Genomic DNA, 20,925 nt, shown 5'->3' on the forward strand with positions numbered 1-20,925 from the left:
CTTGAGGATTGCATGTGGATCTCAGTGCCTTTTTTGGTGGTCCTCTGCAACATTTGACACACAGACCAGCTCTCACACTGCCTTCCCAAAGCTGAGCTTTGACAGGGTTCTAGAATCCTCCTTCCTCTTTCTCAGAGTCTGGTTAATACTTTCCCAGCTTTAGGAAAGAGGGAGGGCTCTAGAACCCTGGTGGAACCTGAAGCCTCCTTCCCAAAGCCCGACACCTCACTCAGCCAGCTTTGGGAAGGCTGCACAACAGCTGTGTGTGTCAGATTTGGGGCCCATTCCCATTCCCTGTCCCCATCCCCATGGGATCCATGTTGAAGTACACTTGTGGCCCACTTGGTATAAAAAATTGAACGGCCCTGCCATAGAGTAAGCTGTCGAACCAGAGCAGCGCACGGAAATGGCGTTTACCTTCCCGCCAGAGTGGTACCTATTTATCTACTTGCACTTTGATGTGCTTTTGAACTGCTAGGTTGGCAGGAGCAGGGATCGAGCAACGGGAGCGGGGATTCGAACTGCCAACCTTCTGATCGGCAAGTCCTAGGCTCTGTGGTTTAACCCACAGCGCCACCTGCGTCCCTTGAGGTGATATACCGCAAGTCCTAAATGGCCACATCTCTTAGAGCTTTAAAAACTGCACGTGCAAAACTGCAGCTCTTAGAAACTGAACAGATACATAAGGCATTAGCCACAGTTATTATGAATTTAGCAACAAAGCTTCTCGACTATTAGCAAACGTGGTAAAAATAATAATAATGTAAAAATACAAATCTAATTACTGGGGTTTGCAACCTTGAAAGGACAGTATGTAATGACAAAGTAGAGATCAGCAACAAATTCAGAGGATATTATGCTTCTCTGTACTCATCTGACAACCCGCCTCAATAGAAGTAGATTTTCAGCCAGTGTCAGATGAACACAAACAGTACCTAAACCAATCCATCTCTCAGGAAGAGGTTCTAGAGTTAATTAAGAATTTAAAATCTGGAAACTCACCAGTACTGGATGGCTTTGCGGGAGAATTTTATAAAGCCTTTTGCAATGAGCTTGCCCCATGGCTGACTAAATTCTACAATTCAATCCTAGATGGAGGGAAGCATCACAAATGCGGCATTCTTCAAATGTGATAATATTTAAACCAGGGAAAGAACCTATGAGACCAAAGTCATATGCCAATAGCTCTCGTTAATGTAGATGCAAAGTTGTTCACAGCAATAATGGTCAAGCGTCTAAACACTTTTATAACTCAATACATATCTTCAGTTCAAACAGGGTTCGTGCTAGCCAGAAACATCACAAGTTCTAACAGAAGGGCACTAAACATTATACATGGGTTCAATAGAAAGAAAATAGATGGTGCATTAATCTCTCTTGATGCCTATAAGACTTTTGATAGAATTGATTCATTGATTTATTTGACACACCTGCTAACCAAATTGAAATTTGGATCTAAGTTCTTGCACCTCATTAAGCAACTATACTCCAAATCAAAGAAAGGTGGACCCCTTTCTTTAACTATGTTAATGACCCAAATCAAGACCTTGTTATACCAACCACTCAATATTCTAAGTGGAGAGGTTAAGTAATATGTTTGAACACTGAATGCATAAGTTTATGTCAAAAGTCAATGGCTAGAACGAACACAATTAGATGTACTGCTGGATATGTGTTTAATGCTTATTGTATTTGTATTTGTTTAAAAACCAAAAACATTTTTAAAAGACACGTTTTACTGCCTGTGCAATGCTTTCAGAATGCTGTATGGAAAAGCACATGAACCTGATCTTCAGAGTGTTTGTAAGTAAACAAGTTTTAACTTACCAAACTTGTAGTCTTTTTCTATGCTAAGGGAAGAGGGAAGTACTAGAAGTCATAAGGGCATATTTGAAAGCCTATATTTCCACGCTTTACTTTGCTGGATATTTTGTGATTTTAAATCTCTGTTGGGGTTCTCTCACCAAGTAGTACTTGCCTCAAACTTGGGTATTGGCACTGAGGAATTCTTCCCTTATATACCTTTTCTTTGCATGGGTTATGAGCCTAGGAAAGAATATTGTCATTGAGATTCCAGTGCTGAATATTTATGTGGACATTTCAGCTTTTTAAATGAGTTTTTAAAGCCTGCTTTTTAAGGCAGTGAAATATTTTTTCCCTGATCTCTCCCAAGCCATGATGTTCCAGGCAAAGCATTTTTGTTCTATTGTTCTTTTCTTATTCTGTGTTCCAAGGAGACAGACCCGCCTTCTCCTTTTTCCACCCCTTCCCAAGTAGCCATTCATTTTTTTCCTGAGGGAGATTTTTGAGAACAATCTCTCATTTTTTTGCATTTATCCTGCCATCATTTTTATTCTTTCTGGCTTTTTTCTTTCTTTTTGCAATGGATATCCAAAATCCCTATGCTACTCACAGCCCTAAACTGCGTAGATTTACAGAGGGTAACTTTGCCCAATGAAAGATAAGATACAAAGTCACTCTGAGAAGATAAGGGTTATTTCTTGCATCCAACAGGAAAAGCCTATAGATGATGCAGCATTAATAATCAGATAGGAACAGTAGGATCATGTAGCAGTGTCTGTTATTATGGATAGTCTTTCAGACTCCCAGCTAGTTTTCACAAACAACTGTGACACAACCACTCAGATGATTGACAATTTACAGAAAGCCTTTGGATTTAAAAGCAAACATTCTTACTGAGCTTGGATGAAGGAACTACTGTATTCAAATTAAAGCTTGAGTCCAAGAGAGACTCTAACAGCCATGTGACACAGTTTCTAGCTATTACTAAGAAGCTGGAACTAGCAGATTTTAAAATGGATAAGTATGCAACTTTAGGAGGTCATTTGGACCAAAGTTTGAAACATTTGCTACTTTCATGGGTGACAGTCTAAAGTCAACTCTATTTGATGTCATTGGTCATTTGAGAGAGGAATGTGCTGAAAGGAGACCAGGACTGATGAACCCAATGACTCAACCTATATGCCCCACTCTTCAGAGGAGAGTCAAGGCTCCATCCAAAAGAGTTACTTGTTTCAGATATAACAAAGAAATACATATATCCAAATTTTGTGAAGCCCCTAAACCAGCAAAAAAAAACCTCTTCATCTAAGCCACCACATCCCAGGAGACAAGGGAAAGAAATAAGGGAAAGAAAGGACAAAGAAAGCAATTTTATTTTGCAAGAGAAGAGTATTGGTGAGAACAGCTCTGATATAATATCAAACAATTGGTTAATAGATTATGAATGTATGCAGCATATGAGTTATGATAAAGATTCTTTGGAGGCATTGAGGATATTAACCCATCAGTGGGTGGAAGCATTCAAATTGCAAATGGTGATAACATAAAGATTTGTGGTACAGGTTTTGGAACCTTAAACTGCAAACTAAGCAATAAATGGAAGGCAAATCATGTGGATCAGCTCCTATATGTCCCACAGTTAAATTGCAACATGATCAGCATGTCCACTTGGGACAGAAAAGGCTTCTTCATACAATATGGAAATGGCAAGTGCAAGATAACCAAAGAAGGGAAGTTGTATGTTGAAGCATGTTTGATTTATGATGTCTACAAGACTAGTCTTTCAGCAGACATTGTAAATGTGACACAGACTTTCCAGAAAAATGAAGCAGACCCAGAACTCTGGCACAGAAGGTTTTGTCACTGAGCCATCAGAGCAATCATGAAACAGCAACACAAGGAACTTGCAACATGGATGAAGGTAAACCAAAGTGCATCTCACACAACCAAGTGTGTAAGTTGCATTACTGAGAAGCAGTTTGTGGGCTAACCAGTTTCATATAACCAACATGCTTAAGACTAATTAAGGGGTTAATGCCAGGGCTTTTTTTCTTTAAAAAATGTTTAGGGGTACAGTGGATGCTCGGGTTGCAAACGTGATCCGTGTGGGAGGCATGTTCGCAACCCGCAGCACCGCATCTGCGCACACACAAGTTGCAATTCAGCGCTTCTACGCATGCGCAAAGCACAATTTAGTGCTTCTGTGCATGCACGAGTGCCGGAACACGGAAGTAACCCGTTCCGGTACTTTCAGCTTTTGGTGCGTCCATATCCTGAAAACGCGCAACCTGAAGCGTCTGTAAGTCTAGGTATGAAGCAAGAGTAGACAAGCTTCCACTGGAGCAGCAGAAGATAAGCTTCCTTCTTCTTCCACGTGACAGCCCTCCAGATATTTGAAGATGGCTATAATCTCACCTCTCAGTCTTCTGCTCTCCAGGCTAAACAGACCCAGCTCCATCAACCATTGCTCATAAGGCTTGAAAGATATTCTATTCTCTAGGGCCAAAACAGCATTCAACTCCTGATATGCCATAATTATGGTTTCATGGATCAGATGCATCAATATGATCCTTCCCCCACTTTGGATATGTTTAGCCTAGAAAAGAGGACTATGAGAGCCATCTTCAAATATCTGAAGGGCTGTCAGTGAAAGATGGAGCAAACTTGTTTTCTGCTACTCTGAGGGAAGGACCCAAATTGACAGATTCAAATGACAAGACAGGAGATTCCAAGTAAACCTTAGGGAGAATTTGCCAACAGCAAAATCTGTTGGACAGTGGAAAGGACAGCTTTGGAAGATGGTGGACTTTCCTTCCTTGGGGGGGTTTAAGCAGAGGTTGGAGGGTCAAGGGATGCTTTAGCTGTGATTCCTGCACTGCAGGGGGTTCAGCTAGATGACCCTTGGGGTCCCCTCCAACTCTGCAATTTTATGATTCTATGATTCTCCCTGTCCTTCGGATGTCCTTCTGCAAAGGACTTCATTAGCATAAAGAAAGCATTCCAGCTTGCTATGCAAGTCCAATGTATTACAGTCTCATATATTTTCTGACATAACCGCAGGTCTTTATTGTTACACACTGAGGTCACTGACAAGTAATATATTCAATCGGTTAAGTTATTAGGGAGATAAATAATTCGGGGGCCATCTGAACTGTGAACCTTTACCTTTTCCTTCCAATCTCGCCTGCTCTGGGGTAGTAATTCCATTAGGGTTATGAGTGCAGCTGTACATATATGCAATGCCTTCCAATACAATTTCTTTATGGAGATAGGAATATTAAATTTTAAGCCAAAGGAGGATGTAATTTAACCAGCATTATTTATTGTGGACACAAATCCTTTACAATAGTACAGGATAAAAGAATTAGGAAAAGGGAGATTCCATAAACAATCCATACATATAGATATAGATATAGATAAATCAAATGCATTTCTGGATTTAATGAAATTGGATTTGAGGGTTGCCTAGAAACAAGTTTTCTGCTTGATGTTGGAGCAGAAAATCTAGACCCTTTTTGCCAGCCTTGATTTAGATTCTTTTTCTAGGCTACACACCAACACAATCATTCGACGTGGATTGATGTGATTGCCCCCCCCCCATGCATTTCTGTGATAATCCATGATTAACCTTTATTAAGAAGCTCTTTTGCATAATAAGATGCAAAAAGAAGGGACCCATTGCAAGCAGCAACAGGAGGAGGGAGAGAAAGTTTTAGGTTTGGTTCAGGAAGAGCACAGGTGTATCTGACATCAGTTGGGTCTAGTAGGGCAAAAGGCAAGGGGCCACCTGTAGGATGAGCCAGACCTAGCTGTGTCCTCCCCCTCCTCCTCGCTGCTGAGGAGGTCTTCAAGGGGCAACTCTGTGACTGGACTGGTTGTAAGTCAAAAGGCAGGTGGCTGGGGGCGGGTTGAGGGCAGACTAGCTGCCCAACAGCCAGCACCTCATGTCCTTCAAGGTTTGCCTTTGGCACATAAGAAAAACCCTGCTGGATCAAGCCAACAACCCATCTAAGTCCAGCATCCTCTTCACACAATGGCCAAATACCCAAAAGAACCTAGGAATCTTGACAGACTGCCTTTGGACTTGGAGGTTCCATAAGAACATAAGAAGAGCCTGGCTGTTGGATCACACCAGCAGCCCATCCAGTCCCTCATCCTGTTCTCACAGTGGCCAAGCAGACACCTCAATCAGAAACCCACAAGCAGGACCTGAGCACAAGAGCCCTCTCCCCTCCTAAGGGTCCCAGCAATGACTGCCTCACACTGTGGAGGCAGAGTATAGCCATTGTGGCTAGTAGCCATTGATAGTCTTCTCCTACATGAATTCAGTGGCGTAGCGTGGGTTGTCCGCACCCGGGGCAAGGCAAGTAATTTGCGCCCCCTAACCCGTGGATTTGCGCCCCCTAAACCGTGGATTTGTGCCCCCTAACCCTAACCCCCCATATGTTGCGCCCGGTGCAGCCGGCCCCCCCTGCACCCCCCACGCTACACCACTGCGTGAATTGTATAATCCTCTTTGAAAGCCATCCAAGTTGGTGGCCCTCCCTGCCTCCTGCAGGAGTGAGATCCATAGTTTAACTCTGTACAGCATGGAGAAGGATTTTTAGCTTGGGGGACAGGAGGCGGGCAGGTGTGGAGGATTCCCTGGTCCTGAATGGGGTAACTGTGCCCCTGAAGGACCAGGTGCACAGCCTGGGAGTCATTTTGACTCTCAGCTGTCCATGGAGGCACAGGTCAAATCTGTGTCCAGGGCAGCTGTTTACCAGCTCCATCTGGTACGCAGGCTGAGACCCTATCTGCCTGCGGACTGCCTTGCCAGAGTGGTGCATGCTCTGGTTATCTCCCGCTTGGATTACTGCAATGTGCTCTATGTGGGGCTACCTTTGAAGGTGACCCGGAAACTACAACTAATCCAGAACGCGGCAGCTAGACTGGTGACTGGGAGCGGCTGCAGAGACCACATAACACTGGTCTTGAAAGACCTACATTGGTTCCCAGTACGTTTCCGAGCACAATTCAAAGTGTTGGTGCTGACCTTTAAAGCCCTAAACGGCCTTGGTCCAGTATATCTGAAGGAGCGTCTCCACCCCCATCGTTCTACCCGGACACTGAGGTCCAGCACCGAGGGCCTTCTGGCGGTTCCCTCACTGCGAGAAGCCAAGTTACAGGGAACCAGGCAGAGGGCCTTCTCGGTAGTGGCGCCTTCCCTGTGGAACACCCTCCCACCAGACGTCAAAGAGAACAACAACTACCAGGCTTTTAGAAGACATCTGAAGGCAGCCCTGTTTCGGGATGCTTTTAATGTTTGATCTATTATAGTATTTTAATATTCTTTTGGAAGCCGCCCAGAGTGGCTGGGGAAACCCAGCCAGATGGGCGGGGTATAAATAATAAATTATTATTATTATTATTATTATTATTATTATTATTATTATTATTATTATTAGCTATCTGCCCTGAATCTTCCAACATTCATGGGATGTCCACCAGTTCTAGTGTTAGGAACGAGGGATGAAAGCTTTTCCCTGACCACTTTCTCCATGACATGCATAACTGTACAAACTTTCATCATGTCACCTCTTACTTGCCTTTTCTGTAAATTAAGAAGTCCCAAAAGCTGCAACCTTTCTTCATAGGGAAGTCACTCTGTCCCCTTGATCATTTGGATTGTTCTTTTCTGTACCATTTCCAACTCTTCAGTTTCCTATTTGCTTCCACCTGCCTGCCTGCTGAGCTCTTCAACTGAGGTCCTCTTGCTTCAGCTTAAGTGCAGTGGGGATGAGGCACCCACGGGTGCCATTTCTGCACCAGGCTTTTCAATCTGACCTAGTTTATCTCTTCTGATCCCTTCTATGCTGCTTTATTTTAATTCTTTATTTCATAAAAAAAAATACACTGCATGATTGTAAAAGGGGGAGGCAAGAAACCCTCAAAGCTGGTTACAAAATGATAGAAAAAGAAAATCAAGAAGAAGAAAAAGCAGCAGTACTTTAAAAGATACACAAGTTTAAATACAAAAACAGATTAAAATTAACATGGTAACAATATTGTGGCTCTTGGTTTGCAACTGGGATAATGATGGACTGCAATGGGCCCTATGCAGATCTGGATGGGTCGCTGATTCTGTTTTCCTGGGACATGAATCTCTCTCTCTAGTGACATCATATTGCATTAGGTGTTTGTCTTCCAATCCTACATATGTCAAGAATTTCACCCAATATTTCATGGGTTCTGACAACCAATATGCTGTCTCCGAATCCCTTTTCTTCGCCATTTAGGTGCCTGATGCAAATATTCCCCAGCAATGTTTAAAACTGGTCGTCAAAATAATTAAACTTTGGAATAAAGTATTTTGAATGGGAGGCTGTGCAGGGGAAGCAGGGAAAAGGGGAAGCCATAAAACTTCCCCTGTCAGTGTTATTAATTTCCTCATAGCAATATATTCAAATATCTCCCATATTTTAATAAGACACTTAGTTTAATGAAAAAGGAATTTGCATAAGAGGAACTCTCTAATTAGATCCTAAAGTCTTGTCCACCTAGATCCTTTACATATTAGTCTGTGTTCAAAACAACAAAAGGAAACTCGGTCTTTTAATGCAGGCAGATGGATTAACGCAGTGAGGAAGACTCACCGGAATCAGGGGCTTACTCATAAGTGATCTTGGCAGGCAGGGTTATGGGGCCTTTCCCCCTTTCCCAAACACTGGAGGATCCAGTATGATGTAGTGGTTAGAGCAGGGGTCTGCAACCTTTAAGACGAAAAGAGCCACTTGGACCCGTTTCTGAAGGAAAGAAAAAAACCTGGGAGCCGCAAAACCATTGCGACATTTAAAACAAGTATAACACTGCATATATTAAAATTCCTTCCAGTAGCACCTTAAAGACCAACTAAGTTAGTTCTTGGTATGAGCTGTCGTGTGCATGCACACTTCTTCAGATACCTATCTGAAGAAGTGTGCATGCACACGAAAGCTCATACCAAGAACTAACTTAGTTGGTCTTTAAGGTGCTACTGGAAGGAATTTTTTTATTTTGACTATGGCAGACCAACACGGCTACCTATCTGTAACTGCATATATTGTTTCTTACCTTAATGTCCGATCTGCCAGCGGGCAGGAAGGTGATGTCGGGACGGTGCGTGACTAATGCACGCACCGCCCCCATGCGACGTCACAGCCAGTACAGCGCCCACCACAGTGGGGAGTGTCGGGGCGCACAGTGTATGAACTTAATTGAGTCATGCCCATCAATTTCAATGGGTCTACTGTACTGGGTATTTATTTATTCCATAAAGTTTATATACTGCTTGATTATTAAAAGAAAAAGAAAACCTCAAAGCACTTTACAAAAATAATAAAACAATTGAATTACCCGGGGGGGGGGCAGCCATAATTGCCATAATTGAAAACCTTCAAAAAACAATTAAAAGTAAATGATCAAGCTAAAAACCAGATTAAGGGCTCAGCCACACTTCTGCTGGTCCCATGCCTAGAAAGTACAGGCCTGAGTGGTTTTTAGCAATAGGTTGGAACAAATGGCAATCCAGGGGGAACCCAATTTGCCTTTTTTCTCCAATTGAGCTCTAAAGAGCAGCTTTGCCAGGGGGAAAGTAGCTGGACAAGAAGAAGTGTGGATAATCTGTGAAACACATGTCAGCATTCTACATGTGTCTGAATAGGTTTACCTACACAAAATAGATTTTTGCAGGTAGCAAAAACGAGGACAGTGAAGGTGTCTGCTTCATATCAATAGGCCATAAGTTTCAAAGTTTGTGTGGTGAGCAGGACTCACTAGAGGCAGAACTCAGAGAAGCAAACTCAACATCCCCTTCTAACTAATACATGTATCTGGTCCAGCCTTCGCAAGCCTGGAGCCCTGAAGATGTTTTGGACTGCAATTCCCATCAGCCCCCACATCATATGGCTGTCCTGGTTGGGACTGATGGGAGCCTAGCTGTACTTGACTGGGGCTGGTGTAAGGTAGTACAAGGCACCTGGAGGGGCCCAATTGGAGGAAATGCAACCTTGTGACTCTGTTGCTGCTGCCATTTGCATTGTGGCTGGGGAGCGAGTTCCTTTCATCCTGGCCTGTCTGTTGAGTCATTTAGGATTCTTCCAGCTCAAAATTGCCTAACTTGAAACGGGCACCAGCCTTGACCACCCTCAAAGCTCTTCTATGCTCCCAGGAATATAGGAAGCAGCCTATCCAGAGTTAGGCCATCTCTCCATCTAGATCAGAATGCAATACAAGTGGTGGGGGAAACTCTGGTGCTTTGCTACTGAGCTACAGCTCTTCCCTGAAAATATAAAATAAGATTCTGGTCCTCGAGGGCTGAATTAAATAGGAACATAGGAAGCAGCCTAATACCATGCCATGAGTCCATCTAGCTCAGGATAATCTGCAATGACTGGCAGTGGCTCTCCCGGGTGTCAAGCAGAGGATCCTCCAAGCCCTGCTTGGATATGCAACTTGGAGCTGGGACCATTTGCATGCAAAGCAGTTATGGCCCTTCCTCTAAGACAAAGCAAGATTCTAGTCATCATGGTTTTAAATTAAAGACAGTTCTGTATGACTTGGAGGCCTCCCAGCCCCCTCACCGTTAAAACCTGATCCTTATCCCAGGAAAGCAGCATTGTCAAAACAAAACACCAGATGACTGTAATACCAACTCACATCCCTTTTTAGTCCCAAGGGATTAGCATCCTCTTGCCAGGGCAGGTAGGCTTTGTCGTGACTTAGAGAGATGCCCTGTTCGCAACCCAGCAGGCCCTGCTTAATCATCCCATCTCACTGCACCTTTTAAAAATATATTCAAAGGGCTGGCAGTTTAGGATTGACGACATCCAGGGCAGGCTGGTGTCAAGCGCTCCTAATGAAAATGGCCCCATTTGCTTTGGGTCCTGCCAGCTGCCATGAGTCTCAATCCACAGGCATATGGAGCAAGCTGGAGCAAGGTCATTACCAGGAGGGCAGAAATTTATGGCATGCAAAGCAACATCTGTGGCTGCACCTTCTAGCTTCCCAGTCAAGTCAGGCCAGGAAGGAGCAGAATCATAGAACTGTAGGTTTGGAAAGGATCCCTAGGGTCATCTAGCCCAACCTTCTGCAATGCAGGAATCCCAGCTAAAGCATCTGTGACAGGTGGCCAACCAAACTCTGCTTAAAAACCTCCAGCCAAAGAGAATCCACCAACAGCTTCCTCTTTCCTTCTTCCCAGATGTAACCTTCCTCTTTGCAAACTTTTCACTGCATTTTTCACCCAGCCCTTTTGTCCTCTTCCAAATTAAACCACGTAAGCATTTTTGATCCCCCATCCATCAAAAGGCAACAGAGACGCAAGAGGAAAAAATTATATATGCCCCCCCCATTCTGAGGATCTCAGTCTCTATTCCATGTAAACTATCAATCCTTTGCAGCCCATAATTGTTCACATTACTTTGGTAACATTAATTTCAAAAAAACCACTAATAGAGAAGAAGCTCTTTAAATTGGCAAGGAGATAAATGAGATCCAGCGAGGTGACCTTTCCCCAAACCGCAACGCCATGGAATCATTTTAGTGCCGTTTACATTTTCATCGTTCCTTGAAAAAATGTTGACAAGGCTTTCAGGCAGGGGCCTAATGTCTCATGTCCCCAGGAAAATGCAGCTAGAGAGCCAGCCAGCCAGCTAGTCAACCCTCCTTTTACAGGAGGCTTTTAATTAATGGCCTTCATAAATGAGAACTTTCATTAGTGCAACACCATGATTGCTGCTTCCCCAACATATTTCCCCAGAAGAGGGAAGGTGGGCAATTTTTTACTGCCGACACAAACCACCTCATCCATCTCATCCAGCATGGAATCATAGAACCATAGAATTGTAGAGTTGATAGGGAATCTAAGGGTCATCTAGTCCAACCCCCTTCAATGCAGGAATATCAACTAAAGCATCCCTGACAGATGGCCATCCAACCTGCAAGAAAAGAGAGTCCACCACCTTCCAAGGGAGACTGTTCCACAGTCAAATGTCTCTTGGCATCAGAAAGTCCTTCCTTGGATAAGTTGCTTGCAGGTAGGTGGTCATTCCTTCCTCCTGTGGGAGAGAGTTCCACAGCCTAACTCTTTGCTATATGAAGAAGGCCTTTCTTTCATCTGTACTGAATCTTCCAACATTCGGTTTTATTGAATGCCTGCAAATTCCAGTGAATGTGGCCCTGTGGGGTTAGTGGAGTAAGCTGGATCAGGCCCCAGGTCCATCCAGCTCTGTGTTGTCTGCATCATCAGGCAGTGACTCTCCAAGGTTTCAAGATGGGGTCTTTCCCCAGCCCTACTTAGCTGTGCCATTGGGTAATGAATCTGGGGTCTTCTGCATGCAAAACAGATGATCTCCAACTAAGCTATATTTTTCCCCTCAAAATCAAGGGTTTCAAGGTGGCATCTTCCTCCAGCCCTGTCTGGAGACACTGGGCTTTGAACCTGCACTGCCACAGAGCCACGGCCCCCTCCCTTATTTCCCCGTATTTGTGTATCAGAGGAGATCACACCTCTCTTTAAAAATATTGGAAGAGTGTCTATCTAAAGTGTGACTATCACACTGTCATTAATGGATCTGCTCCTGGGTTTAAAAGGATTGCTTCTTATATAATCTTACACACACATACCTTTCTCTTCTCCCCCAGTGCAATTCTCCTGTTTCAATGCCTTCCAGAGGCTTAAAGCAACAACTTGCCATCAGGAGCAGCAGAAGCGATTCCCAAATTAATTTAGATTTCGTGCATTCTTGCTACGCCAGCTGGATGCAGCAGGCTAGATCTTATCCATGAGCAGTTCGGTCTGTCCCAGGGGGACACTTAGCAGTTTATAAATCTGTCCGGGCCTTAATGCTGATGACTAGCTTTCACCACAAAAGGTTTTTAAGGGGGTTGCACCACCCACAACCTCCAGGATACAAACTGCAGTTCACAATAACAGCACACGATGAATTAGTCTTGCAGATAATTAGTGTTTGTGGTCGATTCCCCTGCCTTATCCTCTTTCTGAACCAAGGTGCAAACATACCTACCCCAGAGCGACATTTAATCCCCATCACTTGGGAGTTCCAAAGATATATTTACATGGTGTAGACAGATCCCTCCCTTAGGCAGGCCACTCTGTTTTGCAATTATTATTGTCATTTAAAAAAACTCTTTGCCTCTCTTTAGCAAACCTTCGAGGCTGTTTAAGAACATAAGAAGTGATCAGTGATGGCTGAAGTTATATTATTTTGCAAAGAAGCAACACTCTGGCCCCAGATGACGTACATGCATCTTCATGGAGATGCATGTTAAATGCCATTAGATGTCATGAGCTGAAACACCTGTCTCACCTAGATTGTGAGGAATTGAAGAGTTGAGCTGTGGGCATGATCCTCCAAAGGGGTGTTTCCTGGCCCCCATCCTCCCAGCCTTCAAACATAAGAACACCAGAAGAATCGGCTGCATCAGCCAATGGCCCATCTAGTCCAGAATTGTCTTCTTACAATGGCTCAACAGTAGCTCATGGGCAGCCAACAAGGATGACCTGAGTGCAAGAGCCCACTCATCTCTTGTGGCTTTCAGCAACTGGTATTCAGAAGCACTAATACCTCCAACTATGGAAACAGGATGGCCATCATGACTAGTAGCCATCACTAGCCCTATCCTCCATGAATTTGCCAAATGAATACAACTCTCCAGGGCCTGATGAGCAGCACCCAAGGATACTAAAGGAGCTTGTGCCTCTGTCTATAATCTTTGAGAATTCTTGGAGAACAGGTGAGGTCCCTATGATGGGTTTTATTAAGTAGGTGAGGGGATATAATTAACTAAATATTACCCCTCTACAGACCCACGAGTGTGGGTTAACAGTCAAAAAGATTACTGATTGCATTTGAAAGTGTGTGCCTGAGCAGTGTTTAAATCCCATCTTAAGTACTTTAATTGAAAGCACAGGATTTAGCCATTAGCCTGATCTCCCCTTTATTCAATTGACAATACATAAATAAACATATTGCTTGTATACTGTGTACTGCATATGAAACTTAATAAGAATGTACCACTGGACAAGTTGCTGTATTTATATGTTGTTCTTGTATTTACATGAAAACCAATAAAATTATTTGGATAAAAAAAGAAGAAGAAACAGGCAAGAGACTGAAAAGTAAGTTTAAAGCATATATTTTACTCACAGTCAAGCATTTGTCCTTAGCAGCAGCTTCAAGGGGGGAAGATGGCAAACTAGACATCTCCTGTTGAAAGTTTGTTGACAGAGGTAATTATGTGGTGATTAATGATAGCCAAGCAGTAAATCTTTGTTATCAGATTTGCTTTGGAAATACAGAGGGAACAAGGAATCTACCTCTGATACTCTGAAAAAGTGAGAGGTTGCAGGAAAGAAGTTTATAAAGTGGATAGAGAAATGTTTTTTCCTCCCTCTCTCTTAACACTGGAACTCGAAACTGCAGGTCGGAAGATTCAGGACAGATTTTTTTAAAAGTCATTCTTCACACACTGCAGTGTTAAAATGTGGAACTCACTCCCTTGGGATGCAGTGATGGCTACCAACCTGGACGGCGTTAAAAGAAGATTAGACAAATTCACAGAGGAGAGGGCTATCAATGACTACCAGCCAGGATGACTATGCTTTTCTTCGACAGTTAAAGGCAGCAATTCTGAATCCCAGTTGCTGGAAACCGCAGGAGGGGAGAATGCTGCTCTTGTGCTCGAATCCTGCTTGTGGGTTTCCTGTAATGGGCATCTGGTTGGCCACTGTGAGAACAGGATGCTGGACCAGATAGGCTACTGGCCTGATCCAGCAAGGCTCTTATTATGTTCTTAGCCTTGCTGCCTTTGTGCCTTCTTTTAATGGCTTCCTAGAGGCATCTGACTGGACACTTTGAGAACTAGGATGCAGAGGTGGGTGGCTTTTGTAGGGTCTGGTGTGTTAGGATGATGGAAGGGCACAGCCAAGAGTTTCATGGACACTGTAGGGAGAAGCAGGATGGTTAAAATAAGACAGGTTGGGGATAGCAGAGAAAATAATTATTTGGGATGAGCCCCAGTGCCATAATGGGTCAGTGTGTCTGGCTGTTAACCAGAAGGTTGGTGCTTTGAGTCCACCCATGGACAGCTATGGGCAGGGTTCCTGCATTGCAGGGAGTTGGACTAGATGACCAATGTCCTTTCCAACTCTACAAATCTATGATTATATGTAATCCTTTCCTCTTACAGGAGGGTTTTCATATGGTATGAAACAAACTCACCACAGTTGTTACGAGAGTTGTAGGTTTCCTCTGAAAGTTATTGTTCACCGTGGGAAAATAGTTTCTGGACATATCCACTGTTTCACTTTCCTCCTTGAGGAAATACATCTAGGAAGATTAAAATGTACTTATTTTTCCCCAGTGAGGGAACATTAGATTGGATGTGCCTAAGCTTGCTCACTACAGTGTGCTTAGGGCTATTTCACTATACTGTATTTTGTATCCCAAAATTTTCTACCTGTGCTGTTCTTGATGCTGCATGGAAAAACACATGAACACATGTATTTGACCTTTGGAGTTTGTAAGTAAAGCTTTTAAATTCACTAATGGTCTGTTTATTGTGAGGGGGGTGGAAACCAGAGAAGCACTTTAAGTGGACTAAATGGGATGTTTAAAAGGTCTACGTCTATATTCCTCAAGCTTCACCGTGTTGCCTAATTCTAAGATTTTAAATGCTGCTGGGAGCTCTCTCTTGCTGAGGTGTGTGTTTAGCCCTATGCTTTGGATTTAGGGATCCAGCCAATTATTTTATTAATTACCCCACTTGGGTGATCTATATGTCTACTTCCCCCCACAACCTCTTTCTTCTAAGAAAGAAGTTGCAAACACTACAATCTTTCCTCTGAGGGGAGTCGCCTCCACTCCTTTGATAATCTTGGTTGCCCTTTTCTGAACCTTTTCAGGGTAGTTATTTGTACTGTGGTTACTTGATGCATTTATTACTTTTTATTTTTATTTCATAATATTGATACATTGCTTGATTGTTTAAAAATACTTGAAAACAGTTTACAAAATGATAGAGCCAGAAAATCCAGAAAAAATTGACAAAGGTACTTTAAAACATGCAAAAAGTTAAAATATAAAAACAGGTTAAAATTCACCTCAACTTTCTAAATATCTACACAGGCTGGTTTAAACAAGAATGCTTTTGACATATGCTGCAAAAAGTACAGCTAAGGCACCGGCCTGATATCAAGAGGCCGGGAGTTCCAAAGTGTAGGCGTTGCCACACTAAGCAACCCCGTTCTTACAAACGCAGTACTGGAGGTGATGATGTGCATTCATCAACCTTTACCATAACCATTACTAACTCCAAAATGACAAACGTCTGTACCGCTGAATACACTTTTTTATTATCCTGGACCTAGTTTTTCTTCTTGAAAATAAATAAAAATATGCCACGCAAACCCCCAAATGGTGTGGTGTATACACAGCCAAAGGTTTTGCAAAACAAAGGGCCTTTTTTGCTTGACAGTTCAGTTGCCTGCCTGCCTGTCCTTGCCTCTTTCCTGCCGCCCTCCCCACACTCTCTGCCCCACCACATGGCTCTGGCCTCGGCACCAGAACAAGCCAACCCCTGATGGCATCTGTGCTAGTCAAGGTCCCAGGAGAGGCCGTTGTCCCAGGAGGTGTTGGCCACAGCTCGGCAAATCTCTTCGCTCCATTAGGCACCAAATTGTGACATTAATTCTAACGGCTCTGTGGAGATGTAGCTGTCAGGGGTGATTTACTCCCCTCCAGCTGACAGGGGGACATTTACAAGCCTCCCTGTGAGGCGGGCCAGGTGGCCTCGGGTTGTATTCATTCATCCCAAGCTTGGTGGCGGCAGTAGCAAGTAGGTGGAGGGTTTAATCCTCGTGGCCCCCGCCCCCCGCCAAAATGAGTGGGCTTGAATGCCCTTGAATGATAACTGGATGCAGAGGGGGAGAGTTGGTATACAGGGCTCCCCATCAAAATAGCCCACATAAATCTCTGTGTTTGCTTTTAAATGCAGCAAAGTGGTTTTTTGCGGGCTAGAGAGAGGTCTTTTCAAATTTCCTTTATTACTGCCTCTGCTTAATTCTACATTCCAGTAACAAGAAAAGATTCAGCAGTGCCCAAAAGATGACCAAGAACATTTTCCATAAATACAAGGAAATTATAAACCAAGGAAAGCAAAAGAAACAAACGCGTAGTTTGCTAACACTAGAGCTTGAAGACATCTAATGAAACTGAAGGTTGTAAGATTCGGGACGAATAAAAAGAAAGCCTTCTTCACAGAGTGCAGAGTTAAACTGTGGAACTCACTGCCACAGGAGGTAGTGAGGGCCACCAAGTTGGGTAGCTTTTAAAAAGGACTGGGTAAATTCATTGAGAAGACTATTGAAGGCTACTAGCCACAATGGCTATGCTCTGCCTCCACAGCAATGCTTCTGAATGTACCAGTTGCCAGAAACCACAGTTGGGGAGAGATACTCTTGTGATCAGGTTCCACTTGCAAGTTTCCACAAGCATCTGGCTGCCAACTGTGAGAACAGGATGCTGGACTATATGGCCTGATCCAGAAGGCTCTTTCTGATGTTCCAAGGCCAAGGAAAGCAGATGAAACAACCTACACAGTTTGCTATCAAATCTTGCCTGTATTGTGGTGTCAGGCTCAGGATTCTGTCGTATTTGACATTACCCCAGATATATGGATGACGTGTCAGATGTAAGCACAGAAGAACAGATATGATGAAAAATAGATTTTGAGTATGTATATGTTCATAATCACAGGAACTCCCTAGCAGGGGTTCTGTCCCAACCTTCATGCTGTCTGTCTGCCCATTGAGAAATCATCCTTAGAGGCACTAGCTGAGTTGGTGTGATGTCACAGAAGCCCAGAGATCCAGGGACATCTGTTATGAAAACAGTTGAGTACCAATTCTGTAAGTCTAATTCAAACACCCCTGTTCTGTGTTCCAAGATAAGGCTGGGGCAGGAAGCTAGATGGTTATGAAGGGTGGGCAGAGGGGCAGGACAGCTCTCCTTCGGTCCCCTCACAAAGCCCCCACCAACTTCTATTCCTTCTCCCTTAATCTGGGCCCCCAAACACCAGGACATCTCCCCACAGAGGCCCATCTTGTGCTTGCAAGACTATAAGGCCTTCCTCTGTTTCTAAGGCATTTGACAGACTGAGCATCAGTTTCGTTTTGCATCCCACATTGGGTCACATAGTGTCCATCTAGCACATTGTCTGCAATGACTGACAGTAGCAGAAGCTCTCCAGGGGTTCAGGCAGGGGTCTCTCTGAGCCCCACCTGGAGATGCCAGTGTGGATTGAACCTGGGATCTTCTGCTTGCAGGGCAGGTGCTCTGCAGCTGAGCTGTGGCCCTTCCCTTGTCGTTAGATCTGCTTGGCATAGTGCTGCAGAAGCACAGAGATCACATAAAAGTCATCCTGTGAGTTACACACAAGCTTTGTGACAAAGGTTGATCACTAATTCACACCCTGATCCCATGTTATTTGTGATTCATCTGGTTGCCAGGTAGACGCAACCTGCCTGGAAACCTGCCGCACCTGCCTGGAAACTGTTTTGATGAGAGGATTGGGTTGGATTAGCAGTTCTTCATGTGACACATCCTCACCTGTTTCCCCCCTTCTGTTTCCTTATGTTCACAAGGATCAGGTTACCCACCATCTTGGCAATGAGAACGATTCAAGGTCAGGCTGCCCCACCATCTTTCTCTCTGCTGAAATAGAGAGCTTATGAGACTTAGGAGGCAAATGAGGAATTAATTGTATTTATCCACAGGGTCATGAGGAGGTTTAGAGAAGGTTCATTTTCCATCCTGCTGGAACCCAAGTGTGGCTAGTGGCACTGAAAGCGGCTTTATTGAGGGATTCCTCCATGGAAAGGGATCCCACAGGAATGGTCTTTGAGACCATCAGAGGAATGGGTCCTGGCTTCCAAGGACACCTCAGAAGGACATCAAAAGAGCCTTGTGGCTGGAGGCCAAAAGCCATTAGTCCAGCATCCTATCATCATAGTGGCCAATCTAGGAATCTAGATAGACGACCTGGAGGTTTCATACAGACACACTGGTCACCCACAAACCCATGGAAGCCCCACAAGCAGACATGAGCACAAAAGCACTCTGCCTTTCTGTAATTCCCAGCAACTGGTGTTACTCAGATATGTTTACTGCCTCCAACAGGGGAGGGAAAACATAGCCATTGTGACAAGTAGCCACTACTACTGACCAGGCCTGGGCTGCCTTGACTTCAGACCCCTTCAGTCCACAGCCTGGGATGAAAGAACAGACACAGAAGACAGAAGGGGTCATTGGAGTGCCCCCCAGCACTCCCCCCAATAGTGACCAGTAAGTGTGGGAGCTTTGTGGAGTTACAACCAGGAGAATATTTGAGCACATTGAGCATGAGGCCCCATCAATCTTTTGCTGACAAATTTATTGAAAATCTTCACGGTATTTGGTCAGAGAGAAAGAGACAACAGACAGAACACATAACCAACAGGTAATATTCAGCATTACAGGTTATGATATACAGGAGTCTGCTTTGAAAAACACAGGGGTTCCTGGAAGAAGGAGGAGGGGGGATGCTTAGAAAATGTCCCTTGAGGGCTTTAAGACGGGTGCTTGGAAAGGGTCTGTCTCCAACGTACAGAAAGTCTTCACCAGAGACTGTGTTAGGGAAGCTTTTGGCAATCAGGCAGCAAAGAAACAAATTCCTTTGCAATGACAGCCTCACAGAGGGGACTTTATCCCTAGCAAACTAATGAAATATGGACCTTGATTTGCAGTAAATGTTTAAGCTGTCATCCTGGACATACTCTGATGTACATACCCCATTGAGCTCAGACTTACTTCTGAGCAGACATGCATAGAACCTTAATTGACTCATTTGTTTGATTGCCCAGTTAAAAACCTTTTGCTCTCCAGTAAATAGGACATATGCTTCTCTTCCCCCTTTAGAACTATGTTTCAAATCTTACACACAAATTAATGCAGCTTTAGCAAGTTAATGAAGGAGTTGGCTCTTGCAGCAAAACCAACAAAGGGCCGGGTGGCTTCTTAAGGGACTAGCAACTTGATTATGCTATAAACTTTTACAGATAAAGCCCACAGTTTTATCTGCTGAAATGGATCACAATCCATCAAAGATAATGCCACAATCCATTTGCCCTGCCTTTCTCTGACCAGTAAGATTGACTTCTGTTCTACATCTTTGGATCATCCAAATTTCTGTTTTATTCACCCTGCCATGCTTTTGCATGTTTTCATATTGCTGATTTGCTGGTTTGGGGCTGTGTGTTTTAATGAAATATTGTTCATTTTTAGATAGTTCGCAGCGTCACCTTTTTTTAACATTCAAGGGTATTATAAATGCTTTTAAATACATTTATAAACCTTTGAGGTGCAACAAGGCTCTTTGTTGCTGAAGGGAATAAAACCCTTACAACCAATTGATAGGAATTCCTTTGATCAGGGAAGCAGCATCCCCCCATTATGTGGGATTGCAGGGAAATAGGAAGCCTGTAGGTGCAGGGAAATAGGAAGCCTCAGGCTGAGGGAGCCGGCGTTTGTCCATAGACAGCTTTCCGGGTTATGTGGCCAGCAGGACTAAACCACTTCTGGCGCAACAGGACAGAAACCAGAGCAAACAGAAATGCCATTTACCTTCCCGCTGTAGCAGTATCTATTTATCTACTTGTACTGGCGTGCTTTTGAACTGCTAGGTTGGCAGGAGCTGGGGCAGAGCAACAGGAGCTCACCCCGTCGTGGGGATTCGAACCGCCGACCTTCTGATCGGCAAGCCGAAGCGCTCAGTGGCTTAGACCACAGTGCCACCCACGTCCCAAAATTGCAGGGAAATAGGAACCCTGTGACAATGGAGGTCTCACCCCATTGGCCTCCAGCACCCACCTTCCCACCCAGTTGCCTACACTGCTTGGAGAGAAAGTAAAGAAGTGTGGGGAGATGCGTGGGGTGGGGTGTTTTCTTTCACCTTCTCTCCAATTAGGAAACATGGAGGGGGAGTGGAGCAGAGAAGACCAGGGCTCACAGTTATTGCAGGGGGTTGGACTAGATGACCCTTGGG

The sequence above is a fragment of the Podarcis vaucheri genome, assembly GCF_965113315.1.
Source record: "Podarcis vaucheri genome assembly, chromosome: Z".
Taxonomy (NCBI): Eukaryota; Metazoa; Chordata; class Lepidosauria; order Squamata; family Lacertidae; genus Podarcis; species Podarcis vaucheri.